This window comes from Muntiacus reevesi, chromosome 9, assembly GCF_963930625.1.
Source record: "Muntiacus reevesi chromosome 9, mMunRee1.1, whole genome shotgun sequence".
In the NCBI taxonomy this organism is placed as follows: Eukaryota; Metazoa; Chordata; class Mammalia; order Artiodactyla; family Cervidae; genus Muntiacus; species Muntiacus reevesi.
In genome coordinates this window covers 77,552,494-77,570,754 of record NC_089257.1, presented here as the reverse complement: position 1 = coordinate 77,570,754, position 18,261 = coordinate 77,552,494, and positions in this window count along the sequence as shown.

Here is an 18,261-nt window from a genome sequence, read left to right as displayed (position 1 = left end):
CAGGAAATCCTCTTTGAGGTACATATCCAGAGGAATTGAAATCATTATTTCAAAGGGATATCTTCACTCTGATGTTCATGGCAACATTATTTTATAGTACCCAAGGTGTGGAAACAACCTAAACATCCCTTGACACATGAATGGAAAAGAAAAATTTACTCCAATAAAAAATTTTAAAATACTGAATATATACAATGAAATACTACTCAGACAAAAAATAGAAGGAAATTCTGCTATTTGGAACATTATGGATGAAACTTGAGAGTATTATGCCATACAAAATAAGTCAGCTAAAGCGAATCACAAATACTATAAGATTTCTCTTAAAAACATAATAATTATTAAAAAAAAAAAAAAACTTTTGAAAACAGATCAGATTGTGGTTGACAGAGGTAGGGGTGGGAAGTAGGGAAACTGGGTGAAGATGGTCAAAAGATACAAACTTCCAGTCAGATAAATAAATTCTGGACATGACTATACTTAACAATTCTGTATTGTATATTTGAAATTTACTAGATGAGTAAATCTTAAAAATTCTCATCATGGGGGGAAAATGTTAACTAGATGAGGTGATGGGTATTAAGTAAATTTATTGTGGTAACCAGTTTTCAATATATACATGTCAAATCATTATGTTGTATTATTAAAGCATGTTGTATATTAAATCTATATAATGTTATATATCAACTATATCTCAATAAAACTAGGAAAAATGAAATAAAAATAGAAAAGTAAATATTCCAGCTATGTAACCTGAAAGCCCCTATGAAAATACTAGAAAAAATTATCTTAAGATATGACTAAATTATTTAAGGCTTATTACTTTTAACTTTAATTTTTATCTCTAAATTATATTAATAGTTGAGAGAAATTCAGAGTTGTAAGTATCACTTATGTGATTAAAAAAAGAAACAAAGCAAGTAGTATGTATGCATCCTAACAAGAAAATTAAAAGAAATGAGGAAAAATAAAGAAAGTTTTATAAAAAGAATAAAGCAATTAATAACAAAGACAAAAAGAAACAAAAATATCAACTGCAGAAATGCGATCGCTTAAAAGAAAAAAGGGGAATTTATAAACAAACTATTAAACTTAGTAGGAGAAATCATTGTTTGACAGATACACAAACAAGAATCAAATAAAATTTTTAAATAGTAAAAAAAAAAAAAATTTAAATAGTATAAAAAATAAAATATTCTTTATAGTAGAACCCTCACATCCATACATGACCACTGGAAAAACCGTAGCCTTGACTAGGCAGACCTCTGTTGGCAAAGTAATGTCTCTGGTTTTTAATATGCTACCTAGGTTGGTCATAACTTTCCTTCCAAGAAGTATGCGTCTTTTAATTTCATGGCTGCAATCACCATCTGCAGTGACTTTGGAACCCAGAAAAATAAAGTCTGACACTGTTTACACTGTTTCCCCATCTATTCGCCATGAAGTGACGGGACCAGATGCCATTATCTTAGTTTTCTGAAAGTTGAGCTTTGAGCCAACTTTTTCACTCTCCTCTTTACTTTCATCAAGAGGCTTTTTAGTTTCTCTTCACTTTCTGTCATAAGGGTGGTGTCATCTGCATATCTGAGGTTATTGATATTTCTCCTGGAAATTTTGATTCCAGCTTGGCCTTCCTCCAACCCAGCATTTCTCATGATGTACTCTGCATAGAAGTTAAATAAGTAGGGTGACAATATACAGCCTTGACATACTCCTTTTCCTATTTGGAACCAGTCTGTTGTTCTATGTCCAGTTCTAACTGTTGCTTCCTGACCTCCATACAGGTTTCTCAAAAGGCAGGTCAAGTGGTCTGGTATTCCCATCTCTTTCAGAATTTTCCGGAGTTTGTTGTGATCCACACAGTCAAAGGCTTTGGCATAGTCAATAAAGCAGAAATAGATGTTTTTCTGGAACTCTCTTGTTTTTTCGATGATCCAGCGGATATTGGCAATTTAATCTCAGGTTCCTCTGCCTTTTCTAAAACCAGCTTGAATATCTGGAAGTTCATGGTTCACGTATTGCTGAAGCCTGGCTTGGAGAATTCTAAGCATTACCTTACTAGCAATTGTGCGGTAGTTTTAGCATTCTTTGGCATTGCCTTTCTTTGGGATTAGAATGAAAGCTGATGTCAATTCTTGCAAATTAACCTATAGAATGCTAATCAAAACCCAGTCAGTTTCTTGTAGAATTGTTGATTTTAAAATTTATATGGACTGATTTCCTTTAAAATTGGCTGGTTGTATCTCTTTGCAGTCCAAGGGACTCTCAAGAGTCTTTTCCAACACCACAGTTGAAAAGCACTAATTCTTTGGTGCTCAACTTTCTTTATAGTCCAACTCCCACATCCATACATAACTACTGGAAAAACTAGGGGCATCATTGGTGCTAAGGACAGAGTGGTAGATGGGACCTGGCTCATGTTATCAAGCAGCTTATTCTATAATGGATCTACTCTAGGGAAAAGAGAATTCCATTGTATAGGTTAGCAAATGCAGTCTTGGGAAGGTTCATTGCATTGTCCAATAGCAGCAGTAAATGATATTGTCAGAATTAAAACACAATTTCTGTCACTGTAAACTCTATGTAAACTAGCCCTATTTTTAACAACAACAAAATAAATTCCTCAAAGTAATTAAGATTAAAAATAATAAAATAATAATGAAATTATTGTGGTTTTTATACAACTGGGTCAAATCAGAATATCTCTTTTTACAGCTTATGAAAAGTCTTAGAGGAATACATGTAAAATAAAAATAAAAACCTGAGTTTTCCTTTTATAAAACTGAAAACATATCAAAGTTTTCCACATTCTAAAATACACACTGTTTTCACTGGCCACATGTATGCAATGTAACTTCCTTTTCCCTTAAGTGATTATGTTCAAACAGTTACCAAATATTTTTAAAAGCTTATGATTAAAAAATAGCTCCACAATTGAAGAAAACAGGTGAAACCATTCTTTTATTTTCTTTAATCTCTTTAATTTTAAAACTGGAAGAAATTGTTATTTTGTTGTAAAGGTCATTCAAGGATTAGAGGCTGGAGTTGAAATTTAGAAGTTTCTTCCAACTCTGACTCTAAGACTTTAATTACATCTTTCTAAAGGCATTGGATAAGGACTTTGCTACAATAGCTAATCCAAGATATCACAACTAGAAATACTGCCTTGCATTTTTTGGCTAGTTTTTTTTGTTGTTGTTGTTGTTTTTTTTTTTTTTTTTAGGTATAGCTGATTTATCATATTGTGTTAGTTTCAAGTGTTCAGCAAAGTGAATCACTTGAATGTACACACTTCAGGTGTATAGAAAAGTGATAGATTGACATACATCCACTGTTTTTTAAATTCTTTTCCCACGTAGGTCCGTAGACAGTACTGAATAGAGACCCATGCGCTATCCATTAGGTGCTTGCTATTTGCTTATTTTATATATAGTAGTGTGTATATGTTAATCCCAATCTCCCAATTTATCCCTCCTATGCTGTATAATGCAGTTGTTTTATTTGTACTCGCCAAGAAAAATCACTTTGTAGTTATAAAACATCTTGAGTCTTATAGTCCCCTAGATCTGAATGCACTAATTTGAAGCTACATTGAGATAGAGAAGCAAGGGTAGAGGGCCAATAGAGAAAATAGGAAAAATTAGATCATTCTTTGGGTATCAAAAAAAGTTTGGTGTTGGGGTCTATAATCTTCCCTGAACTAGATCTGTGGCTTTTGACAAGCTTACCCAAATTTACTGTTCTCTGTTTTCTCATTTGTAAATTGAAATAATACCTACCTTATCTACCAGAATAGTTTACTGCTAGGATTGGAAGAGTTAATTTCTACAAATGCATTTTTAATTCATATAAAGTTCCCAATATGCATCAGAAAAGTCATTATAATAATATTGAAGACTTAAATAACTTTTTGTCCTTTTAAGTAAATTAAGGTGTGTGAAAATTCTGTCATTCTTTCATGAAAAAATGTGCATCTTATCGGCAAATACAATTGAGTACTTGTAGTATGTCAGGTTCTTATGGTAGATACTGGAAATGCATAAAACACAAAAGAATGATTTCTTGAACTCAGCATCTAACATGTGAGAGAGATGAGATTGCAGATAATAATTGAAACAGTTTGCTAAATGCACTGGTTGCTTTAGAATCACTTAAAAGTAGGAGACTTCACATAAGACGTGATATTTGAGATGTCTCTTAAAGAAAAAAGAGTTTTGGGGCAGACATAGAAATAGAGAAAGGCCAGATCAGTTTCAGAAAACTTTATATGTAAAAAGGCATGTGGCAAGAAAGATGTACTATGTGCTAAAGAAAATACAAAAGTTTAGTGGAACAAAAGGAAAAGGGAATATAAGCTGGTTTTTTAATCATCTGGCAAGTTGCACAAAGAATTTGGAACTTTATATTGAAATGATGCATTGTTTACTGAACAATTCTGAAGAAAGAAGTGAAAACTAGGCTTGTATTTTTAGTAATGGTACTCTATATGCATGAGAAAGCATCAGTTGTGTAGAAAAAAACTTAGAATTTTAAAATCAGTGAAAAGGCCACTGCAAAAAATGAAGTGCAATCTAATGAAGAACTAAAGCAAGGTACTGGCATTGAGAGTAAAGAGAAGTAAGATTATAGAATAATCAGGAAGAGGAGAATCAATAGGTACTAATGAATTGAGGAAAGGGAAGAGTCAAGAATGGTGCAAAACCAGTGATAAAAAGGATAAATGAATATGCTTGAACTCAGCTTGATAAACCATGTTTAATGTATGGATCATTTAAAACCTAAATACAGCTAAAAGCACTGTGATATTATGTATTTTTGTTCCAATGATAACTTCTACTTCCTTGTCACTGCAGATTAGTTTACCCATATTCATTAAAATCTTCCTGCCCTGATCCTACTATATTCAGTGTAGTTGATGCTTTTATTGCCCTAGTCTACTTCATTCCTCATCTTTTCCTATCCTGTGACTTCTAAAGATTTACTTACTAGAGTTTTGTTGTTGTTGTTGTTGTTGTTGTTGTTGTTTTTAATTTCTATTACACATGTACAAATAATTTTAAAAACAAGTTTAAAAATAAAAGATGTTGGTTTTTGCAAAGAAACATTTCTGAAAAAAGTCAGTTCTGCCACACTGTTCAAGCAATGGCTCCTTTGCTACCCATGGAATCAGATTTGTTCTCTACATCTTTGACATATAGCACCTCCTTGAAAGGGGTTTTATTTTGCACCCTGAGTTATGGCAGGAAAAGAATTTCCAGTTTGAGCTTGACCTTTAAAAATCTCTGCTGTATAATAACATCCTTAACACCATGATTTAGCCAATGATGTGATGTCAAATGTTCTCTCCAGGTGCAGCATTTTGGAATGTTAAAACTTAACAGATTCACTTTGTATGTCAAGGTGGCAGTATTATTAACATTATTTTGTTATGGTTAGCTTCTGACACAGAGGTACTTTACATAATTAACAAAAATCAATGTTTAATATTACATTCTGTTAACTTTTTTCAGTACAATTTAATAGCTTGATAAAATGACCAGCATATAGTGTGTGATAAATAATATTAATTAATTAGCTAATATCTTATAATGACATTGGGAGAATGAAAACGTTGGCTTAAATTTAACATTAAAAAAACAAATCATCACATCTGGTCTCATTACTTCTTAGCAAAGAGAAGGGGAAAATGTGGGGAAAGTGGCAGATTTTGTTTTCTTGGTTTCCAAAATCACTGTAGATGGTGACTGCATCCATGAAATTAAAAGATGCTTGCTCTTTGGAAGAAAAGCTATGACCAAACTAGAGTGCATGTTAAAAAGCAGAGACGTCACTTTGCCAACAAAGGTACATATAGTCAAGGCTACTGTTTTCCTAGTAGTCATGTATGAATGTGAGTGTTGGACCATAAAGAAGACTGAACACCAAAGAATTGACCCTTTTGAACTACAACACTAGGGAGAAGACTCTTAAGAGTCTCTGGGACATCAAGGAGATGAAACCAGTCAGTCCTAAAGGAAATTAACCCTGAATATTCATTGTAAGGACTGATGCTTAAGCTAAAGCTCCAATACTTTGGCCACCGGATGCAAACAGCCGACTCTTTGGAAAAGACCCTGATGCTGGGAAAGATAGAGGGTAGGAGATGAAGGGGATGACAGAGGATGAGATGGTTGGATGGCATCACCGATTCAATGGACATGAGTTTAAGCAAACTTCAGGAAACAGTGAAGGACAGGAAACCCTGGTGTGCTGCAGTCCATGGGGTCACAAAAATCAGACATGACTCAGTGACTGAACAACAACAAAAGCGATTGGTCATTTTCATTCAGGTAATTGAAATGTGTCTGTATGACACTGTTTAGACAATTTTAAAATCTTAGGGTCATTTTACAGTCATAGTTCTTCTTGATAGATAGCAACTATGGTTGTATTGAGCAATGCTCAGGGAAGGCTTAGCAAAGGAGAAGGAACCAGGGCAAGTCTGGGATGTGTCAGCAGGAGGAGTATCCCATCATTCTGCATAACTCCTGCGCTGTGTAGCTTTGCCATTGCCTGGCACAGCCACTGCCAATGGACACCACCGGAGTACCCCAGGCTGCTACTGCAGGCTAGCCCAAATTTCATTCATTTCCTTCCCCTTTGTATCGCTCACTCAATTATAAAGGATAACTCTTTGGGAAGAACTTAGCTGATTGAACACAGGTCAATTTCAGGATTTCTCCTCTGGGGCTCTCTGGTGGTAGTGGGGCATTGCATCCCATCACAATACACAGTAAATATGACCACATGAATGGGAAGAAGATAGTACTTTAGAAAGTAAGGAGATAATATGCTTGGGAGACAGTAGTGATAGGTTGTCTTATTAGTGAACAGGTAGAGTTGTAAGCAATTCACAGGAATTTGAACAATCACTAAAGTTTATAACTTTTATTATACTACTTGTCATAGTGGTTTATATTAAGATATGTCTTTCTCCTCAAATGAGTTCCTTCAGGTGAGGGAAGACACATGAATTATTTAAAAAGTGATTTTAATTATAGTAACAAAGGTCCCTCTAGTCTAGGCTATGGTTTTTCCAGTGGTTATGTATGGATGTGAGAGTTGGACTATAAAAGCTGAGCACTGAAGAATTGATGCTTTTGAACTGTGGTGTTGGAGAAGATTTTTGAGAGTTCCTTGGACTGCAAGAAGATCCAACCAGTCCATCCTAAAGGAGATAAGTCCTGGGTGTTCATTGCAAGGACTGATGCTGAAGCTGAAACTTCAATACTTTGGCCACCTCATAGAGTTGACTCATTGGAAAAGACCCTGATGATGGGAAAGATTGAGGGTGGGAGGAGAAGGGGACAACAGAGGATGAGATGGTTGGATGGCATCACTGACTTGATGAACATGGGTTTGGGTGGACTCTGGGAGTTGGTGATGGACAGAGAGGCCTGGTGTGCTGTGGTTCGTGGGGTCGAAAAGAGTCGGACACGACTGAGCAACTGAACTGAACTAGTTTTAATTAATGATGAACACAATGGAATACTACTCAGTCATAAAAAATGAATGGAATTCTGCTACTGACTGCAACATGAAGAGTATTACGCTTAGTGAAATAAGTCAGACAGAGAAACACAGATACTGTATAATATCACTTAAATGTGTAATCTAATAAATAACACAAATGAATGTATATGCAAAATATAAACAGCTTCACAAATATAAAAGACGAATTCATGGTTACCCAAGTGGAGAGTCATGAGAGGAGGGTCAAATTAAGGGTATGAGATTAAGAGCTACAAACCACTACATTTAAAGAAGATAAGCAGTGAGGATATATTGTACAGCACAGAGAATTATAGCCATTATCTTGTAGTAATTTTTAATGGAACATAATCTATAAAAGGGCTTCCCTGGTGGTTCAGATGGTAAAGAGTCTGCCTGCAATGCTGGAGACCTGGATTTGACCTCTGGGTCAGGAAAATCCCCTGGAGGAGAGCTTGGCAATCTTCTCTAGTATTCCTGCCTGGGAAATCCCATGGACCGAGGAGCCTGGCAGGCTGCAGTCCATGGGGTCACAAAGAGTGGGACATGACTGAGCGACTAAGCACTGCACAATCTATAAAAATTCTGAATCTCTGTTATACACCTGAAACTAATATAATACTATAAATCAACCATACTTCAATAAAAGTGAATCAATCAGTCTTTTTCTCCTGTATCTGATTCATAACATGTCCTCCATTTTATGTAAGAAATCATATATATGTGATTTTAAGATATTCTTTTGACACTTTATGTCTGTTTTTTTAAGTTCCTACAAGGGTAACTCCTAATTAAAAGGGGCTTAAAATTTTTAAATGATTTTATCTTATTTTTTTATTCCCAATAATCTATACCCCAAAATGTCTTAGGATCATAAACTTTGAGAAGTCTCAGCATGTCAACCCTATGTTAGAATTTAACCCAATGATCATATGCTCCTTAACACCAAAAAGCAGATGCTTTTGTCCTCTCACTTTAATAATGTTCAGGCTAGACCTTTGGTTGTCTTTTAATTGCTATTTTTAATATAAATGTATTATGCTTACCTCTCTAGTAATCCTTCTGATAAGTTGTTGCTTTGTATTTATGCTCTGCATAAAAATGAACAGTAGGATTCAAATCATGCTTGTGATTTGAATTACAAATTCAGCCAAAAATTCAATTATGTAAATTGGGAAACAAATGCCAGTGAAAAGAAAGCTAACAGCTCAATGTTCCTTAACTCAGATAGGGGATGAAGAGGGGAGGGGCTATAAACGAGAAGAGGAAAAAAGTTTTGCTGTAGCACGGAGGAGAAGAAATATTTTCTTTTTTGCATTCAATCTTGCAGTAATAAAGATCATCATCTACCTTCCATCCTAAATGTATCTGTAGCCATGATTTGAACCATTGATCTGCACATATGCTTTATACTCTCTAAGGTGGCTGTGCTTCACAAAAGTCCTGTTCTCTCATTTGTGTGGGTATAGATTTGTATTGCTGAACAAACAAAGCAAGGCAGAGAGCAGGCAATCAATGACCCCTGGGGGGAGGGTTTAAAGGCAGACAACTGGATGATGTCTGGGCATTGGCATGCAAGTTGGAGGGTTTATTTCTGTGAATGCACATTTCAATTTGAAAAACATCTTTGGAAAACTGGTTTTGGAAAGAAGCTAGGATGTAGTAAATTTTGATGGGGTGTTTTATTTTGTTGTAATACTGGCTTCTATGGATTCTATGGAATTCTGTGGATATACCTCAGGAGTTGCTTCAGGGGGTGTGAGCAAAGAAGGATGGACTCAAGGAGCCTGTCACTTTACTTTAATCGTCACACAATTTCTTGTATCTCTTGAACATATTATTCTTTTTCACTTAATTGAGGAATAGATTAGTCTGCTAAGAAACTATTTTTAAAAATCAGTGGTCTAGTTCAAATGGATACTTCTTTTTACAGCTGAACAAGGAGAGGACAAAAGAGTTAAGTTAGTAGACCAAGGACCATAGATGGCATTCACAGAGCTGAGATTAAAATCCTATTCTCCTTTCCCAGCCTATTTGTCTACCACCAGCTCAAGATTACTTTTGTTCAATCCACTAAGTTCTGGTCATTCCATCCATGATAGTCAACCAAAGAACACCCAGCAAACATTTTACAAAGGGATTGTGAACTCTGAGTTACTTTAAACAATCTAAAGAAAATAATAATGGGGATAAGTGATAACTGTAGAATTATTAATAAGTTGCAAAAGATATATAGATATGTATAAAACACCTCTGCTAAAATAAGCATCAATGACCTCAATGAGAGGTCAGCCAATGAGAGCAAAGGGAGAGTTCTATCAAGGAAAATTTGCATTTAAATATGAAGAATAATGGCTAAGTAAAAGTGTTGTACACTGAGGAAAGGGCATAGAAAGATAGGAAATCATGTTAAGTGTATTGATGTATTTCTCAATAAGGAAAGAAATTATATCAGCAACTGATTATAGTGTGTTCAGATGATATTGACAGACAGGAATACAAGTGGCAATGCAAGTAATGTACTATCTTATCATGGCAAGAATGTTGATGTGTGAGGGAATAGTAGACTCCCAGAATCCCTTCATTCTCTGCGGGTTAATACCTGAGGTCTCATTGTGTAAGAAAATTCTTAAGTGAGTTTTAATAAAGTTATTTCCTGCTATAACCATAGGACCATAAACCATTTGCCAGTGAGAGGAAGTTTATGCCTCTGCCCTCCTTATATGGCATGCATATTTTACTACTAGCTGTTGCCAGTCTGGTTTGTCTCAATAACTGATTCACCTCTCAGCCCAAGCAACCATGTCGCTCAATTTTAGTCAATCAGGCTCTGTTCATCCTGTTTTCAGGTCACATATGCTTTATTTAAAGCAGCTGTGTTGAGTCAGCTGAAACTCAAAGCATTCAATGAAAGCCTTAAGCATGTGGCTACAGCTTCACATAAATACCTCTGACTTGAAGCTTTAATATAAAGAGCTGCACATACACACACATTCAATCAGGAAGCAGTTCAGAGGCACTTCTCAAGTAGATAACAGCTCTCTGTGTTGTGAATTAATGCTGTAGGTCCTTTTGAATAAGGCCAACTTTAGAGAAACCATATATTTTATCACAGGTCTTTTTCTCTTAAGGAAAATTATTATAAGCTAAGAAAATAATCCCAGCTAATATTTTTAAAATAAGGAGCCAAACTGTGGGTCCTTCCATATGTCTTTCACTATAACTCTGCCAAATCTAGCTACAAATCTAAAAAATAGCTGGGGGAATGAATAGACCAGAACTACCAGCCTATAAGAGTATTCTAGTAGTTTCATGCATTGCAATTGCTAGATTTATTAACCTCTCCTTGTTCTGAGAATATATATTTAAATTGAAAAGCATTGTCATGAAACTGAAAGTCTGAATAATAATATGACATTGAAGATATACAGGAGACTGACTCTTTTGACAAAGCAATTAGGATTATTATCCTCTTAACATCACACCGGAGCATCAGTATTTGTGACATGATTACAACACAACCAGAAGGCAAAAATCTAACAGAGTGGAAGGCAGACCCAGAGTACAGGGCTAATAGGGAAGTAACTTAATAGAAACCAAGAAGAAGAACAGCATCTAGGGACAGTGATAAATTTGATATACATCTAAAAGACAGAGATAAGAGGGGACTTTGTGGTCTTTGCACTTTGTTATTGATCTGCTTGCTGGGCTATTTAATGTGTCTGGTAATAATACATTATTTCCCCAGCTTCAGACTTAAAATGTGATAGTAAAAATTAATAGAGTAAAAACTATTTTTCTCCTTTCTTGTGCATTTTTACTGTGCTGCATTTGTCATGGGAATAGTAAGAAGTTACACACATTAAATCACCCTCTTAAGAGCTATGATTATTAGTAATTTGAACATCAGCAAAAGGGTGTGGATAATTCTAACAACTTAGCAGAGAGCCTTGGTGTACTCTCTTGAATTCTAAGCATCCTTGACTGCATGAATTGTGGAATGAGCATAGGCTTTGGAGTCAGACAGACCAAGCTCAGGCAAAGCTATTTAACTTCATTAAGCTCATCATAAAATGGAATAAATAAGATGTAACTCATAGGGCCACTGGGAACATTGCAGAGATATTTCTTAACAAGCATCTGACACTCACAAAATGAAAGCCATTACTATTCTTTAAAGAAGCAGACCATAAAGAACTGATACATATAACTCAGTCTTGCAAATCCTGGTTAGGCATCAGAATCACATGTGAAATTATTCTAAACTAGAGACACCAAACACCATCTCAAGAGATATTTATTCAGTAGGCAAGGCATAATCAACTCTATCTTTTAAAGAACTCCATGGGTGATCCCTATGTTCAGCCAGGACCGATGGCCACTCATAAAAATATTTTCCAAAGTCAAAAAACTCAAAATTTTAAAAGTGATGAAGACTTTAAAAAAGAAAAATACTCCTGCCTTCCTATTGCCATCTGTTATTGTATATACCACATAGAAAAGGGTGTGTATATACAGATCAATGTGGACTATGATTCTACAACTGATGTATACTTGCTTCAGGCAAAGGTGATTTTTCTAAGTGGAAGATAAGTATTTGAACCAACTATCAGCCAACTAAACAGGTTTATATCTATTCAGCTCTGAGCACTGCTAACTCAGTTGGACTGCAGTCCAAAATACAAAAACAGAAGCCTGAACTCAAACCATCTGGCCTGTGATTCTGCCTTGGATATAAGAATCGTAAAATATGATAGGTGTAAATTTCTCTTGCATCCTTATGCAGCATTGCCTCTTTTCACAAACTCCACCCTCCCATTATGTTTCAAAACAGCATCTGGAGCCTGACCAAGTTCATAACCATGATCACAGTAAATAGAAGCAAGCCAAAACTGAAAAGAAGCCAAATGTGAATCAATATTAAGCTAAATGCCACCATGTCTCTCAGACTGTAATGATGGAACACATCCAAACTGAGTACAGGCTGGTAGATCATGCACAGGACTCTGAGCAGTGAGATCGACCCCAGGATGTAAAGCTGAATCAAGAGGGATGTAAAGTTGAATCAAAAGGTATGCAAACAGATTAGGATAATATTTAGATTTTTCTTCCAAGTATTCTTTTTCTACATGAAAAGAAGAAAACATTTCAATTCATTAAATAATATTCTCTTTGGAAGCTGTTAGGATCAACGTTTGATTAAACCACTACCATAAACATGTCAAAACAAACCTGTTGGGGCCTTATGAATGTTCTCCATTCAGTCATTAATAATAAGAAAAATGGCAGCGATCACTTACTATGTGCCAGACACTGTTCTAAGCGTTACTCACATATGAACTCATTTAATCTTAGCAACCACACTGTAAAAGCAGCATGTTTTTTACATCCCTACGTGCATGCAACCCAGATTTTCCGTCAGGAAGGACATAGTCCCCCCAGCCGCTGGGACTGGTGGAAGTTGACCTTTAGCTGTTAGTCATCTTTGGAGATTGTCCTGACTTAATAATACTTCCTCATCCAAGGTCATGCCCCTTTCCACAGATAGCCCGGACCCAATGATTAATTGCAATGTGAGTGTAAAATCCTGATCTTCTTGCCCCAGGTTGGGAAAAATTCAAAGTTATCCCAGTTCCAGAGCTCTCCATGGGGTTGACCCAAAATTTCCTTGAAATTACATCCCAGCTCAACTTATTCTTCTGCTCAAACCTGCTTCCCACCTTCCAATACATAATCCCAAAGAACTCCCTAATAAATGTCCCTCACACTAATCTCTGCCTCAGAGTCTGCTTCCCAGGGGATGAAATCTACAAGTCCCTTAAACGATTTGATCACCTTGGCAACCTCTCAGAAACAGATGTCCACTTGACCTATGCTAGTGATGCTGCTGTACTTACCACAGCATTTCTCATTGTCTCCTTTCCCTCTCACTCCACTCTGAGCATCTCATTTCACCTTCTACTGACCCCCTTTCTATCATCCTCACATTCAGAAACCTTGAGATTTGGCTGGTTATTTAGTTACTGTCTAAAAAAGGTGGTTTCTTGAAGAGATTGCATCTTAAAGAGTCCATTATCTCTATGCCTAGACTGTAAAGAGTTGCTCATGTCAAACATGAACTTGCGGTTGTTCATGTATAGAGGTCAGATTTCTGAGTCCACTAAATGGTAGCCAGATTAACAGGAACACAAACAGGAGGATGGAGAATTTATGCCTAAATAAATATTTCTACATGTTTAGCTCATAGAAGGACTCTAAATGTTAAGTAGAATTTAAATTTTCATGGATTCACTAACTTGCTAATTTTGAGATTGCCTTTTTCATTGCTTTCCACTAATCTTCTGAATTCTAAAGAGTTTTAAAAATGTAACTAATTCTGCGTAATCTCTTCCATTGACTCCCAGTGTTTACTCTGCTTAATTCCCCATCTTCTGATGAATCTCTTTCCATAAAGCACTTCTCACTCATCTACCAATCATGTGGCATGGTTGAGTCATCATGTTATTACACTACTCCAGTACTCTATCATTAAAGATGATAACTCAAGGGTGAGGCTTTGATCTGTAGCAGGTCAGTAAAATTTCTCTAGCCTTTTCTGGGCTGCAACTAAAAAGGAACATTATCCCAGCTTCAAAAAACAGCCATCAGCCCCCAAATTCTTCTGTTCACAAAGCATGCTGGTCTGTAAGGTGAGGAGAGAGCCACTAAAAATGAGCAAAAGTACCAAATATAATGACTACCTAATTCTAATCATTCTTAATGTCCAACTATGGCTCTTTCTGTCTCCAAATTTATTTTTTTAATCTTATTTTCACTAACTCTCATGCTATCTCCCATTAAGGATTATTTGTAAGTTCTTTTCCATAAAATATAAAGACTTTCACAGTATTTCCTAATCTATCTAACTTTGTCTTACCTCCTGCTTGTGATCCCATCCTCCACAATACTCTGTCCTAGTAACATCATCAAGTGCCTGAATAGTGAGTCAGGAGTCAGTATAAGCTGTGCCTTCTCTGAAAAGCACTCCTGTCAGAATTAATCATTGATCCTTCATGTTCTCATAAACCTAATATCAGTCATTTGTGAGTCTGTCTCCACTGGTATCTATGGGCCATACAAACTAAGGTCTGAAGACAATGTTCAATCTGAATGGAAGAAAAATCACAAGGAAAAGACACCTTGTACATATTCTTTCACAGACTCTGTGTTCACTTAAAAGATACACAGATAGAGGTTACTACATGTGCAAAGGTGTCAAGAATAGAAAAGTACATGTATAAATTAACACTAAAAATTACACTTAGGGCAATGCCCTAAGTGTACTTTGAACTCTGTTCAAAGATCCAGCAGATGTAGGCAATTTGATCTCTGGTTCCTCTGCCTTTTCTAAATCCAGCTTGAACATCTGGAAGTTCACAGTTCATGTATTGTTGAAGCCTGGCTTGGAGAATTTTGCGCATTACTTGCTAGTGTGTGAGATGAGTGCAATTTTGTGGTAGTTTGAGCATTCTTTGGCATCACCCTTCTTTGGGATTGCAATGAAAACTGACCTTTTCCAGTCCTGTGGCCACTGCTGATTAAACATACTGTTTAATTAAACCAAACTATGTAGAATAAGAAAGAATTAAAGGAAAAATGTAACAAACAAAAGACAGTTATAAACACCAGAGATATCAATCCCAATATTTAAATAATTGCTTTAAATGTGAATGATCTAGAGATAGAGATTATAAGATCAGGAAAAAATTAAGATCTGAATGTATGTAGTTTAAAAGAAACATACTTTACATATAAAGACTCAGTTAAAAATAAGGAAGTAGAGAAATATATCATGTTAAAACTAATCTGTAGAAAGCTGGACTATTTATATTAATTTTAGAACTTGAAGCTTATTGGGGGGAAAGGGATATAATAATAGTAAAATGTTTAATTTTCCAAGAAGACATAATAATCATAATGTGTTTGTGCCTAACAATACATGAGGCAAAACAAATGACAGAACTGAAAGGAGATATAAGTCCACAATTATAGTTGGAGACTTTAATACTCCTTTGTCAATGATTGATAGATCAAGGAGGCAGAAAAGCAGTGAATGTACAGATGATGTGAACAGCATTCTCATTCTTGCTCTAATTGACATTTATAGAATCCTACACCCATAAAGAGCAGAATGCAACTACTTCTGAGACTTGCATGAAATATATACTAATATAATCTATTGTCTGGGCCATGAAATACTCCTTCACAAATTTAAAGGCGTGGAAACCATACACAGTAAGTCCTTAGTTTATAATGAGGTTTAGAAATCAGTAAAAGAATGCATCCAGAAAACCCAAAAACACACTTGCATTGCAAGCAACACACTTTTAAATAACACCTGAGTCAAATAAGGAGTTTCAAAGAAATTTTAAAAATATTTTTAATGAAATGAAAATAAACTTTTTAAAGTTTGTGGAATAAGAAGAAATCAGTGCATACAGGGAAATTTATAATTTTAAATGCATATATTAAAGAAAGTTTTAATAACCTGCATTTCCCTCTTTGGAAACTATGAAAACTACTTTGATATCAAAAAGCATTTTATCATTAAGCAATTGTCCCAGGGGACTGTCCTGATACAGACAAAAGATTTGATGGTAGGAAAACTAAGATCATGGCATCTGGTGCCATCACCTCATGGGAAATAGATGGGGAGACAGTGGAAACAGTGTCAGACTTTATTTTGGGGGGCTCCAAAATCATTGCAGATGGTGACTGCAGCCATGAAATTAAAAGAAACTTACTCCTTGGAAGGAAAGTTATGACTTACCTGGACAGCATATTATAAAGCAGAGACATTACTTTGCCAACAAAGGTCCATCTGGTCAAGGCTATGGTTTTTCCAGTGGTCATGTATGGATGTGAGAGTTGGATTGTGAAGAAAGCTGAGCTCTGAAGAATTGATGTTTTTGAACTGTGGTGTTGGAGAAGACTCTTGAGAGTCCCTTGGACTGCAAGGAGATCCAACCAGTCAATCCTGAAGGAGATCAGTCCTGGGTGTTCATTGGAAGGACTGATGCTGAAACTGGAACTCCAATAGTTTGGCCACCTCATGCAAAGAGCTGACTCATTGGAAAAGATCCTGATGCTGGGAAAGTTTGAAGGCAGGGGACGACTGCAGATGAAATGGTTGGGTGGCACCACCAACTCAATGGATGTGAGAGTTAGAATAAACTCCAGGAGTTGGTGATGGACAAGGCGGCCTGGAGTGCTCAGTCCATGGGGTCGCAAAGAGTCAGACATGACTGAGTGACTGAACTGAACTGAACTATGTTAGATTCCACTGTGCATGCATGCACCAATTATTCTTGTTTTTTACGATATCTTAATATCTGGAGTTTACAGCATGCAGTTTTAACTCATCTAAACTCACCTTTAACTAACACTACATCACTTCACTGGTGCATATGCTTCCTCCCATTTCTTGCAACAAAGCTACATCATATATGTATTTCTTTGTCCATATGCTACATGTGTTTAATGCTGGCTATAAGTGTATGTGCCAGAGGCTTCAGATTCCTCTCATGTCTTTGTTTTCATCTCCCACCCCCACCCCTCCGCCTTTGTTTTTTGTACTGAAGTCCTTTTCGTTAAGGAGAGTCTGTGTATTTCAGGACTTTGAGCTCTTACCCATGGTTTCATGGTGGAACATTGTTGGTGGAGTCATGACCTTATAACCTTAAGACTGAATACCAATTATTTTGTGAGTCATGCAGACTTGGGCCTTTGACCTTCACAATATGTCTCCAGTGGATCCAGTAGTGTAGCTTTATCCTTCTGACCACTGCTTTCCTCCTTAGCTTTTCAAGGTTATTTCCTTGAATCTCTATCTCTTGTTGACTGTGTTTTCTTTCCTTCATTAAGAAAGATTAAATCTCTGGCAAAGTCATTTTACCTGGAGAATAGGTCTTTACCATGGAAAAGGCTCCAAGTGCATTTCACAATGTTTATTTTTCTTTACATGTGTACTTGCAAGCACACTCAGCATGGACTGTAGCCCACCAGGATCCTCTGTCTATGGCATTTTCTGGGCAAGAATACTGATAAGGCTTGTTATTCCCTACTCCAGAGTATCTTCCTGACCCAGAGATGGAACCTGAGTTTCCTACATCTCCTGCACTACAGGAAGATTCTTTTTACCACTGAACCCCTGGTCTTTCAGTTCAGTTCAGTTCAGTTGCTCAGTCGTGTCCGACTCTTTGCGACCCCAAGAATCGAAGCACGCCAGGCCTCCCTGTCCATCACCAACTCCCAGAGTCTACCCAAACCCATGCCCATCGAGTGAGTGATGCCATCCAGCCATCTCATCCTCTGTCATCCCCTTCTCCTCCTGCCCCCAATCCCTCCCGGAATCAGGGTCTTTTCCAATGAGTCAACTCTTCGCATGAGGTGGCCAAAGTACTGGAATTTCAGCTTCAGCATCAGTCCTTCCAATGAACACCGAGGACTGATCTCCTTCAGGATGGACTGGTTGGATCTCCTTGCAATCCAAGGGACTCTCAAGAGTCTTCTCCAACACCATAGTTCAAAAGCATCAATTCTTCAGCGCTCAGGTTTCTTCACAGTCCAACTCTCCCATCCATACATGACCACTGGAAAAACCATAGCCTTGACCAGATGGACTTTTGTTGGCAAAGTAATGTCTCTGTTTTTAATATGCTACCTATGTTGGTCATAACTTTCCTTCCAAGG